The sequence below is a fragment of the Cupressus sempervirens genome, chromosome 2, assembly GCF_028749045.1.
Source record: "Cupressus sempervirens isolate cs-2001-9-10 chromosome 2, ASM2874904v1, whole genome shotgun sequence".
NCBI lineage: Eukaryota > Viridiplantae > Streptophyta > Pinopsida > Cupressales > Cupressaceae > Cupressus > Cupressus sempervirens.
The window spans coordinates 771,258,595-771,268,596 of NC_143119.1; the positions used below are offsets into that span (position 1 = coordinate 771,258,595).

Sequence of the window (10,002 nt, forward strand, 5' to 3'; positions counted from 1 at the left end):
CCTCTAAAAGCCTTGGAGAGACAGACCTTATTCTAGAAGATAAGGGATGATCTTGTTATCTCTTCAATTCCTGACCAAAGAAATATTTTTGAATCCTCATAATTGTTGATTAATGGAGTTACAAGAAGGATAACAAGATACTAAGGAGGGGGGGGGGGGGGGGGGGAGGGGTGTGGAGCGGGGCAGGGGGTGTGAATCAATCTTAAACACTTTAAACTTTTCACCAATTCATTCACATCTATTAGTAAACTTATGCATGTAAAATTTGTAATGATAACTTCTTATAATATGTAAATCTGATCTATCACATGCATGAAAATAAACACATAACACAATATTTTTTACCCAGAAACCCTACAAGGTGAAGGTAAAATTGGGGTGGGTATGACACCCACAAATCTTCACCACTACAATAATAAAGTTAACCTATTATGGTTACAATGTTTGATCATAATATATGATCAACCCCATGAGGGGTCTGCCCTGTTAAAAGATTAAGAGACTTCTAGGTCTCACCTTGTTAGAGGATTTAACACTTACAAAAAAGTAAGGACTCTATTAGGATATTTACAAAGATCTGTTAAGACCACTTTGCTAAGAGATTTTCCCTGATTCAAGTTGATTAGAACTAATTTAGTACTTGACTCTTGGTATGCTTTGTAAGTTGGTTTCGAGTCTTCTCCTTGCTAACTGATCCTCTCCTTTGATCTGATGAACTTTTCCTCTCTTTCACTTCACTATCTTGAATGAGTCACTTGCTCTATTAAGTGGTAACAAAACCCTTTCATTGACTTTTGATCTAATCTTGATCCTTCACTTCATTTCACATCACCTTATCATTCTCATCACACTCTCACTTTTTCACATACTCGTACATTGATCTAGGTTAAGATCTTATCCATTGAAAGAGTTTCATAAAGAGTTTTCTATATTCTTCCATAATAGCCTCTCCATCTGAATTGTTGATCGCACAACATAGGGATATGTAATCTATGTCGTTAATGCATAAACTCTTTGTAACAACCTCTACAAACATTAAATGTTCTATAAAAATCTCTTCATATATTAAACGTTCCTTCCATGTTGGCTTGAGAGCATTTTACCTAAAACTTTGTTCCATTCCTAGCTTATAAGTAAACTCTACACTACTTGGCCTTTACTATTTTTTGACACTTGACATTGTTGTTGCTCGGTCTATATTGTACTTGGCACATACTATGTCACTCGACACTTGTATGCTTGAAACTTTCTTAATCATTGTTAAGCTTGGCTCATATAGAAAATACTCGGTGACCATGTTGGGACTTAAAATCAAAGCCCTAATTTTGAGTACCATTGAGAAATCAAGCCCTATAAATGCTTTTAAATGCATATGTACCTGATTTTACTTGAGAATATTATGAGGTGTTTAATGTTTCTAACACCATGCATTCAGTATTTCTATGTGTTTCATGAAGATAAATTGACATTTTGAGTTATTCTGTAAAGTCCCATTTCGAGGGTATGTTTGCAATTGAATATGTCACACCTAGTAATGTTTCGTGACTCACCACTTTGGGAGTATTTAGTGTACATACCAGAGAACCTATGTTTCAGATTTTGAGTTGTTTCAAATCCATTTTTCTAGGTTTTAAATCCCTCAAAGTTGGTCATTAATTGATATCATGCTGATGTGCATTGTTCAAAATTCTGGGAAGCCCTGTTTGACTTGCCATAACTTTGACCTAGTTGACCAAAATGATGAAATTCCTTTTGTGTTGCATTTTAGAGGTTAGAGAATTTTTATGTTTCAAGTTTGAGCTTACGATGACTCCATTTGATCAATTTTCAAACGCGATTCCGAATGCAATTTGTAACTTTTTATTGGTGTCAAGAAATACAGATTGGTCAGTACCCCTGTTTGTGATGTCATAACTTGAGATCCATGATAAGTGAGATTAAATGGATTATACCACTATATTTTAATCCAAAAATACCTCAAGTGTGCCAATTTTCAAGTTTTGATGAATTTGTCTGCACACTTTCCCACGTCAATTTCATTTGCAAAAACTACTTTTTTGACATTGTTTCCAGTCAGTGAATTCTGAGTAGCCCACTTTGACCCCTTTCCATTTGCGTCCTATTATTTTTCATGAGCCCAAATCATAGATTTATACTATCCTCATGACAGTGAACAAACACCCCAATTTTTGTTCTCCTAAGTGTCAATTTGCCCAATTTTTAAAGCCAAATCCGAACACAATTTAGTGTTTTCTGACATGTTTATGTATAGGTGATTTTAAGAAGGAAACTTTGACATTAAATATCTTTTGAATAAGAATATTTCATGAGATGAGATTTGACAAGGTGTAAGTATGTGGAATAGAGAATCAATGTGTTTGATTTGAGAGCCCGATTAGGTGTTCTTGTTAGTTTTTAAGGCCAGTCAACAGATCCCTTGGAACTAAATTGATAGTTAAAAAAAGGGGTAAAGTGATTTTCAAAAGTTGAATTGATGAAGAAGATTGATTCCAATTATAATTAGGCATTCAATAGATCATTTTGAAGGATCAAGCATTTGAAAATGAATTTTTTTTAGTCAGACCCACTTTGGGGCCCTACTGACTTCATTAAATCAATAGGATGTTAAGGTAAGGAATGCTACAAAATTCAAAGATTGATAGTGATTTGACAATTTCACCGTGCTCGCAAATACAAGAAGGCTTTGGAGGTTTTTGAGTGGATGCAAAATCACCCTAAGTTTGTCCTTGCACCTGGTGGTTATCATGTTCAGTTAGATTTGACTGCTATAGTGTATGGCATTGATAGAGTTGAGATGTATTTTCAAGATCTGCTAGAGTCTACAAAGAATGAAATCACTTATGGTTCTCTACTCCATTCTTATTCTAAGGAGGGATTGATAATTAAAAAAATAAAGAATTGGATGGAAAAGATGAAGGAGCTGGGAATTGTTACAACTGCACATCCTTATAATAAGATGATGACTTGCTATTTGGCAAGGGGACAGATGGATTCAGTCTACCAATGAGTAAAAAAATACAAGAGGACTTGGACCTATCAATCAATAAATATGCCAATGAATTGGGCTATTTCAGCCTGCTAATCAATGAAAATATAGAGAAGTTCAACATGGTAATTGAGAAGCCCATGGTCTAGTGGTGCTGAAGTAGTTTGGCATACTCGAATTATACTAGTCTAAAACTCTAGCATTGGAGAACCCCAATCAGATAGAAACTATGATGTTAAAGGAAAAGAATCAAGATGCCAAAGTGAAAGACAGGGGTGAGGAAGAAGGTAGAGAAGTAGAAAGTGAGGTAGAAGGGCATAAGAAAATAATAGTTCCACATAGAGCTAGGGAAGCATCCCTACAATTCCCTCTACTCTTGTGACATGTGCTCACATGTACAGAAAAATAGGGCCTTCTACTAGTTCTACGCATCCATCACCAAAACCCCCTCTTGCGCTCACTGCGGGAAGACAAAATGCATGGCCTCCTCCTTTGACTGCCTCCTCCTCCACCTCATTTACAATGTTTCTAGAATGAACATGGTGGGTTGTATATGTGATTTCTGTGAAGCATTCTTGTGCCATTCAAAATGTTGCCTCACAACTCATTGTTGTGCATGCCCACTAACTAATGCAACATGCATTGAATGTGAGAGGACTGTTTGGGAACATGGTTGAAGAATATTTTGATGTTTTTCATGTGATTAGTAGTTATGTGAGGATGATCAATTTGAGCATCAAGCATCCTGCCAACAGCTTGAGAGCGAGACTTTCCACTATTTGTCTTGCAATTGAATTGGGATATATACATGCTTATGTTGCAAGATTTTCTTTTGTGATGATTATGTAAAAAGTGTGAACAATGTGGAAACTAGATAGGTGCCAAGGAGAAGCTGCTAGTTGAAGATTTAAAAAAAGGGGCCGAGTGTAGAGCAAAGGCGCAAAAAAATAATGAGGGAAATTTTATCCCACATTAATGTTGTGGGGAAGTTTTATGCTTTTTAAATACTCCCATCCACAATGTCTTTTTTGTCTTTGAGAAAATGGTTTTTATAAGCCATGGCCCCTGTGGTGGAGCCCACTATGGATGATGATAGCTAGAGATGCCTTGCAAGTATTTTGAACTAGCATGCAAGTAGAAGCTCGTTGGATGGAAAAGTTAGAAAGGCACCAAAAAAGTTAAGAAACAGAGAAGGTTCCATGTCACCACTGGAAAATGGTGATGCTTTCCAGCATGCAACATGGTGACCTGCTGCAAAGTTCAAATTTCGGCTAGTGACCTCCCGGTAAGGTGAAATTTCAGCCAGTGACTTCTTGGTAATGTGAAATTCTGGTGAGCGGTTGAGAATGAACCAAAATTTGACAAGTGGTAGTTGAACAATCTGTGCAGTGACAAGATGATGATGTTGGAGATGATTGAACCAACCATAAGGTGCCATGTGGTAAAGATTTCAAGGAAGGCTATGATGTGGCAGATTGAGATCGAAACTCATAGGATGGTGACATGCGGTTCATTTGATGGTGGTCACCATGTCACCAAGGTGAAGATGCATGACTGTTAACATAGCGACATGGTGACCCAATAATAAGTTGACACATGGTAATGAGTTGGTGATGAGGTGGCACTGACATGCCATGTTGAGGTGGACTAGTGACATGGTGAGTGCATCCAAGGTGATGAAATGGGAATTCAGTGGTAGTCAAGGAACAAATAAGATGCTAACACATGGCACCTAGTTAGAGGGGTCCAATGACTGTGCATGAAATGAGCTAATCTAGTGCTGACATGTGGTGAGGGTGGTCAAAACAAGTTTGACCTGATGGAATCTATGAGGAAAATTTCAAAAATTTTAAAAGATTATTTTTAAAATATTTTTCCTCAAGATTACATGTAAGCCAAGTTTTAAATCTGATTGGAGATTATTACATAGTTCAAACCTTTGAGAAGGTTAAATATTTGAGGTGCAGTCTTGAATCATATAAGTGGAAGCCTAATTTTCAGAGGGGCATTACTGGGGAAATTTTTTTCTAAAATATGGACTCCAATATATCGTCAAAACCAGGAAGAGACGAACTATCCATTTCTAAGGTCAAATTTTGCACAGGTGCTCACTCGTTCAAGTTATAAGTGAATTGTGATTTCCAGGGTATTCTTAGCAAAATGGGTAGTTTTCATCACAGAGCATTAGAATTCAGTTGGGGTGCATTTGATTTTCTTGGTTGGCTCATTTTTTCAAAATTTGACAGATAACGATGAATTTTGCTTCAAGTATTTCACAATTTGCTTGCCTTTTGATGGAACTTCTTAGAATTTTGGTCTTTTGCAATTAATTATGATTTCCATCAAAATATCTAAAATATTTCTTTCTTTTGGAGGCCAAAATGATTGAAGATTTGATATGCAGTTGTAGAGAGAGATTAGAGAGATTCTTTTCACTGCTAGGAGAGGGAATTTCAAGTGGACAGATGTCACACATAGAACAAATCTGGGAATTCACTCCTCTATATCATTCTCTTTCTCATTCTTTGTAAGGGTTCTAGTTTTTTCACTGTGAGACCATTGTTTGTTGGAAATATTCAGTCTTTCTGTGAGACAACTTTGTTGGATCCAGAACTGTGATTCCACCCACATTCTTTAGCATATTTTCTCTTATATAAACAATAGTAGGAAAGATAATACAACTAGTTCTAATATGTTGGGTGTTCTATGTTTTGATTTCATGCATTTGAATGTATTGTTTCAAAGAAATGAATATGAATGAGCTAGAATTTCTTTAGTTTCATTTTGATTCTCATCTCCTAGCTCAATAATTTGTAGTCTTATGTGGTCTAGGAACGAAGAACTTAGACTCATTTGCATCCCTTTAAGGTTGTATGTTAGATATGTTTTACTATTGGAACAAAGAGCCAAGTAAATGCTTGATGTGTTTGACAGGGTTGTAGGTTATTAGAGAAGGATATTTCCTGAGAATGAGGTCTTAATGGACACCGATGTTTGATTCGCAAAGTGATAGGATAGATCTAATGTCTGGGTGTATGAAATATGATCTTGATATCATAGATGTATGTATTTAATTCATGGAATTGACCAATAGATAAGGTACTGATCAGCTACAAGATCACTTGTTCATACTGTTGCATACTTGGGGTTATGTTGATAATCAACATTTTTAATCAAAAGCTTCCCTTTCATGTAGAAATTTATTCAAAGTCTAACCCTCACTTAGCTTGTGAATTTCATAGATTTTCATTTAGCTATTGCAGATATATGTTATTGCATAAGTCATTAGGAGAAATATGGGTTAAATTTGCTTAATAAATTTAGAAATATGTTTTTGCACTAGTACCATATTAATTGAATCTAAGGTCCACTTACCTAGGTTTTGTAGAGCCTGAAGTGGAACAAGGGTTTAGCCTTATAGTTGGCCCGATGTCTGAAATGATATGTTGAAAATGGGAGTTAGCTTCCCCTAGATATGTCTAGTTCTCATCAGGGTAATTTGAAACCCGTAACATTTCAAAACATCAATAGACTATACACTCACTTAACTCATATAGAAAATGCTCAATGAACATATACTTTCTGGGCTCTTATGGAGCTCAGTACATACTTTCTTATGTACATGACTTAGCCTATGTAGAGTAGCTCGGTCACAGTGATGATCATCTAACTCTACCTTGTAAATGACTAAGTGTTTGACACTAATAGACAACAATAGGTAGAGATACCAAAAATCTCCCCCTTTGACATTAGTGGAAAAAAAAACACTTTGTCATATTTACATCTTTACAATACAATCTGATAATGAGCCCCCCCTCTAAGTCTTATGACCTATGCATAATGAATAAAAAATGTAAAAATGAATAGCAAATTCATTTCCCCCTTTTCAAATGTGTTTCCCCCTTATTTTTGAACACTTATGTCATGATTGCTGCGGTTGAATAGGTGAAAGAAATCCATATTTGTCAATGAATTCCTTATAAACTTGGGTGATATGTACTGTGCATGATCCCATGTGGTTCTTACTACTCTCAAAATGTGATTCAGCAACTATAGTCTTACAAATAAATCAATTAAGTTGTTAGCCATTGATAGATTGTGATATTTTGCGATAAGATCTTGGGTTGAATTCATCTCCCTCTGCATGACCTCTAGATGATGTATCATCATTTCTTGAATAGAGATCAATTTAGATATCATATTTTTGTCAGCTACCTAAAGCTCAACCAATGTGCCTTGAACATTTAGTAGATTATTTTAATGATCAATGCTTGATCCTTCTGACTATGAAATAATACTACTAGATCTCTTCATCTCAACTTGAATTTGGTTATTTGTGCCTAGATACCGTTTGTGAATCTTGGCACATTTGCCAAATTATTGCACAAATGTTGTACCTTTTGAATTAGTTCTTTTTCAACCAATATTTTCTCATGTAATTTCACTTTCTACTCGACAATGGTTATGGAAACTTTGTCCACAATCTTATTTTCAAATCTTCTTGCAGACCAATTCATAAATTTCTCATTTGACTCCATATTACAAGCATTGACTTGATCAACTATATTTACAAGCTAGTTGATGATTGGCTCTTCTTCATCAAAATTTTGAATATCACATGCATCAACAAAAATATGCTTTACATCATTAAGTACTTGCTTTTGCTTAAGCTCTCTTCATAGCTCTTCTTGTATTTTCTTCTTTTCCAAAACTTATTGTAGAAATATTATTTTCTCCAAGGTGAGATTTCCCAGGTCTAATTGTGGCATTTGAATTATTTCATCTAGACTAACTTCAATATCTAGTGATACATCTTTTATTGTTCTACTTTTACTCGGTGAAGGAGTGTTGCTACTTGACACTGCTTTAGGAGTTGGTGAAGGAGTTTCACCACACAATCATGCTTGTGCATCTGTGCTTGAGACAACAATAGTCACACTTTGTTCAACTTTACTTGACCCTATGATTTCCTCAATATGAGGAGCTGAAACAATATTAGTATCTACATTTTTTTCTTTCTCTTCACCTTCTACCTTTGTGTCAATGAGCTTTGATTACTCGGCCTCTACAGTGTCAAGGGTGTCAGCATGTGCAAGTGACATGCTACCTTGTAGACTCAACACACCTGAGCTTTCTCCACTACTATAATCATCTTTGATGTTTACAATATCTACCTCTTTCTCTACTCCTTTGGTGGACAAACCAAAATTCTTTTACAAAGCAACTCAGTCTGTTGTGCTATAACTTACATTTTATTTTGTAAGATCAAAAACATTTTGTACTTATGAAAAATTATGCTCCTATACTACTCCAAAAATGTATTTTGTTGATCTTGGGATAGATCAGACATCACTCTAACTAATGTGTCAGTCCTTATCTCTTTCTCTTCTACTTCTGCCTACTGCCATCTCCTTTTTAGTCCCTCAAATAAATCTTTGGGTATCTTTTTCTCAATTTCACCATGGGCAAGCTTCTAATTAGCAATCATTTCTACCATAGCCTCCTCAACTTTGGTTTGACTAGTATTATCCAATGTATCATAATTTACAAATCTAAAATTGGATAATCCTATAGGTCTCCTTAGGTTTGCACATACCTCTTCAATATATGTTGTTTGTCTTATGGGTGGTCCTCTAACACATCTTCTTCTCTTTGTTTTAGGGGCACTAGGCTCTGTAGTTTCTACTACCTTTTGCTTTGTAGATGGCTTGACACAAACAACTGCCCTAGTCCTTGGCTTGTTTGGTAGTGGAGGAGAGAGGGGTGTCACTATTGGCTTCTTATTGGTTCCTTGAGCCTTCTTTCTTGGTAGAGTGACAATAACTAGGGATTTACCCTTGTCACCTTATGCTTCTTCCTCTTCCTCATCACTATTGTCTTGTTTCTCATCTTCTCCATGACCTTGTGTTAATTCTAATGGTTCCTTTCCCTTGCCTAGGATGCCCAATTTAGCTTCTAGGTCTTCAATAATTCTCTTCCTTTTCTTTTTTTTGGAAACTATCTTGATATTTATAGTTATTCTAGCCTTTGCTTTTGTCTTTTGTTTGATTTTTTGAATGTACTTGAGTCCTACAATTCTTTCTTAGATGTTCAAACTTGTGATATTTAGAACATGCATTGTTAGGTACATAATTCTTCCGTCGATTTGTCCAGTAAGGTTTTGTTTGTGATTTTCATTCATATGCTCTATGCCCATACTTTTGATAGTTATAGAAATATCCTTCAAATTTAGGTGTAGTAGATGCATTCCTTAGTCTTGAACTACACTCATGTATTTGATGTCCTTGTTTCTTGTAGTAAAAATAATAACCAGTAAACTTAGGTTTAGGATTTTGCATACCAAGTTTTCTTCAACAAATATTTGTAGTATGACCAAGCTTTCCATAGTGATAGCATGTTGGTTTGTCCTTTGGTTTTGTATTCCTCAACTCTCCATTCCAAGATGATTCTCCTTGCTTAATGCATGAATGTTCTGAACCATTAGAACAAATAGATGACTTCATAAGTTCTTCAAAGTATGTCATTACCTCTTTAGGTTTGTTGAATCTCTCCATAGATTCTTTTTCTATTTTCAGTTCTATAAGATATAAAAATATGGTTGAATATTATAGGATTTAGAATAATGCACATGAAAGAGATCCTAAACCCATATTTTTATACATACATATGAATTTTAAGGAGATGGAATGTAAATTTGGAAATGCTAATATTGAAATGAAGAAATGAAAGTACTTACCTCCGAAAAAGAACCTGCTAAAAACCTTGTTAAACGATCTAAGAAACTATTGATTTTCATGATTCTAAACCGAGACTATGAGATCTACAAAATCTAGAAATTATTTTCTTTTTTGATCTAGGTTGACCTTGACCCAAAGCTGGGGTAAGATCTTATCCCTTTATTTCCAACCTTGACTTGCACTACTCCAATGGAAATTCTATTTGCGGATCTCGAAAGTTCGCCAAAAAGGGTACTCAAATCTACACTAATATTCATT

General features: G+C 35.3%; 1 pseudogene; it reads left to right on the top strand.

The window, feature by feature from the left end:
- Positions 1–3,258: 3,258 nt before the first annotated feature.
- On the top strand, positions 3,259–3,885 carry LOC149575733 (uncharacterized; annotated as a pseudogene).
- The last annotated feature ends 6,117 nt before the right edge of the window (positions 3,886–10,002 follow it).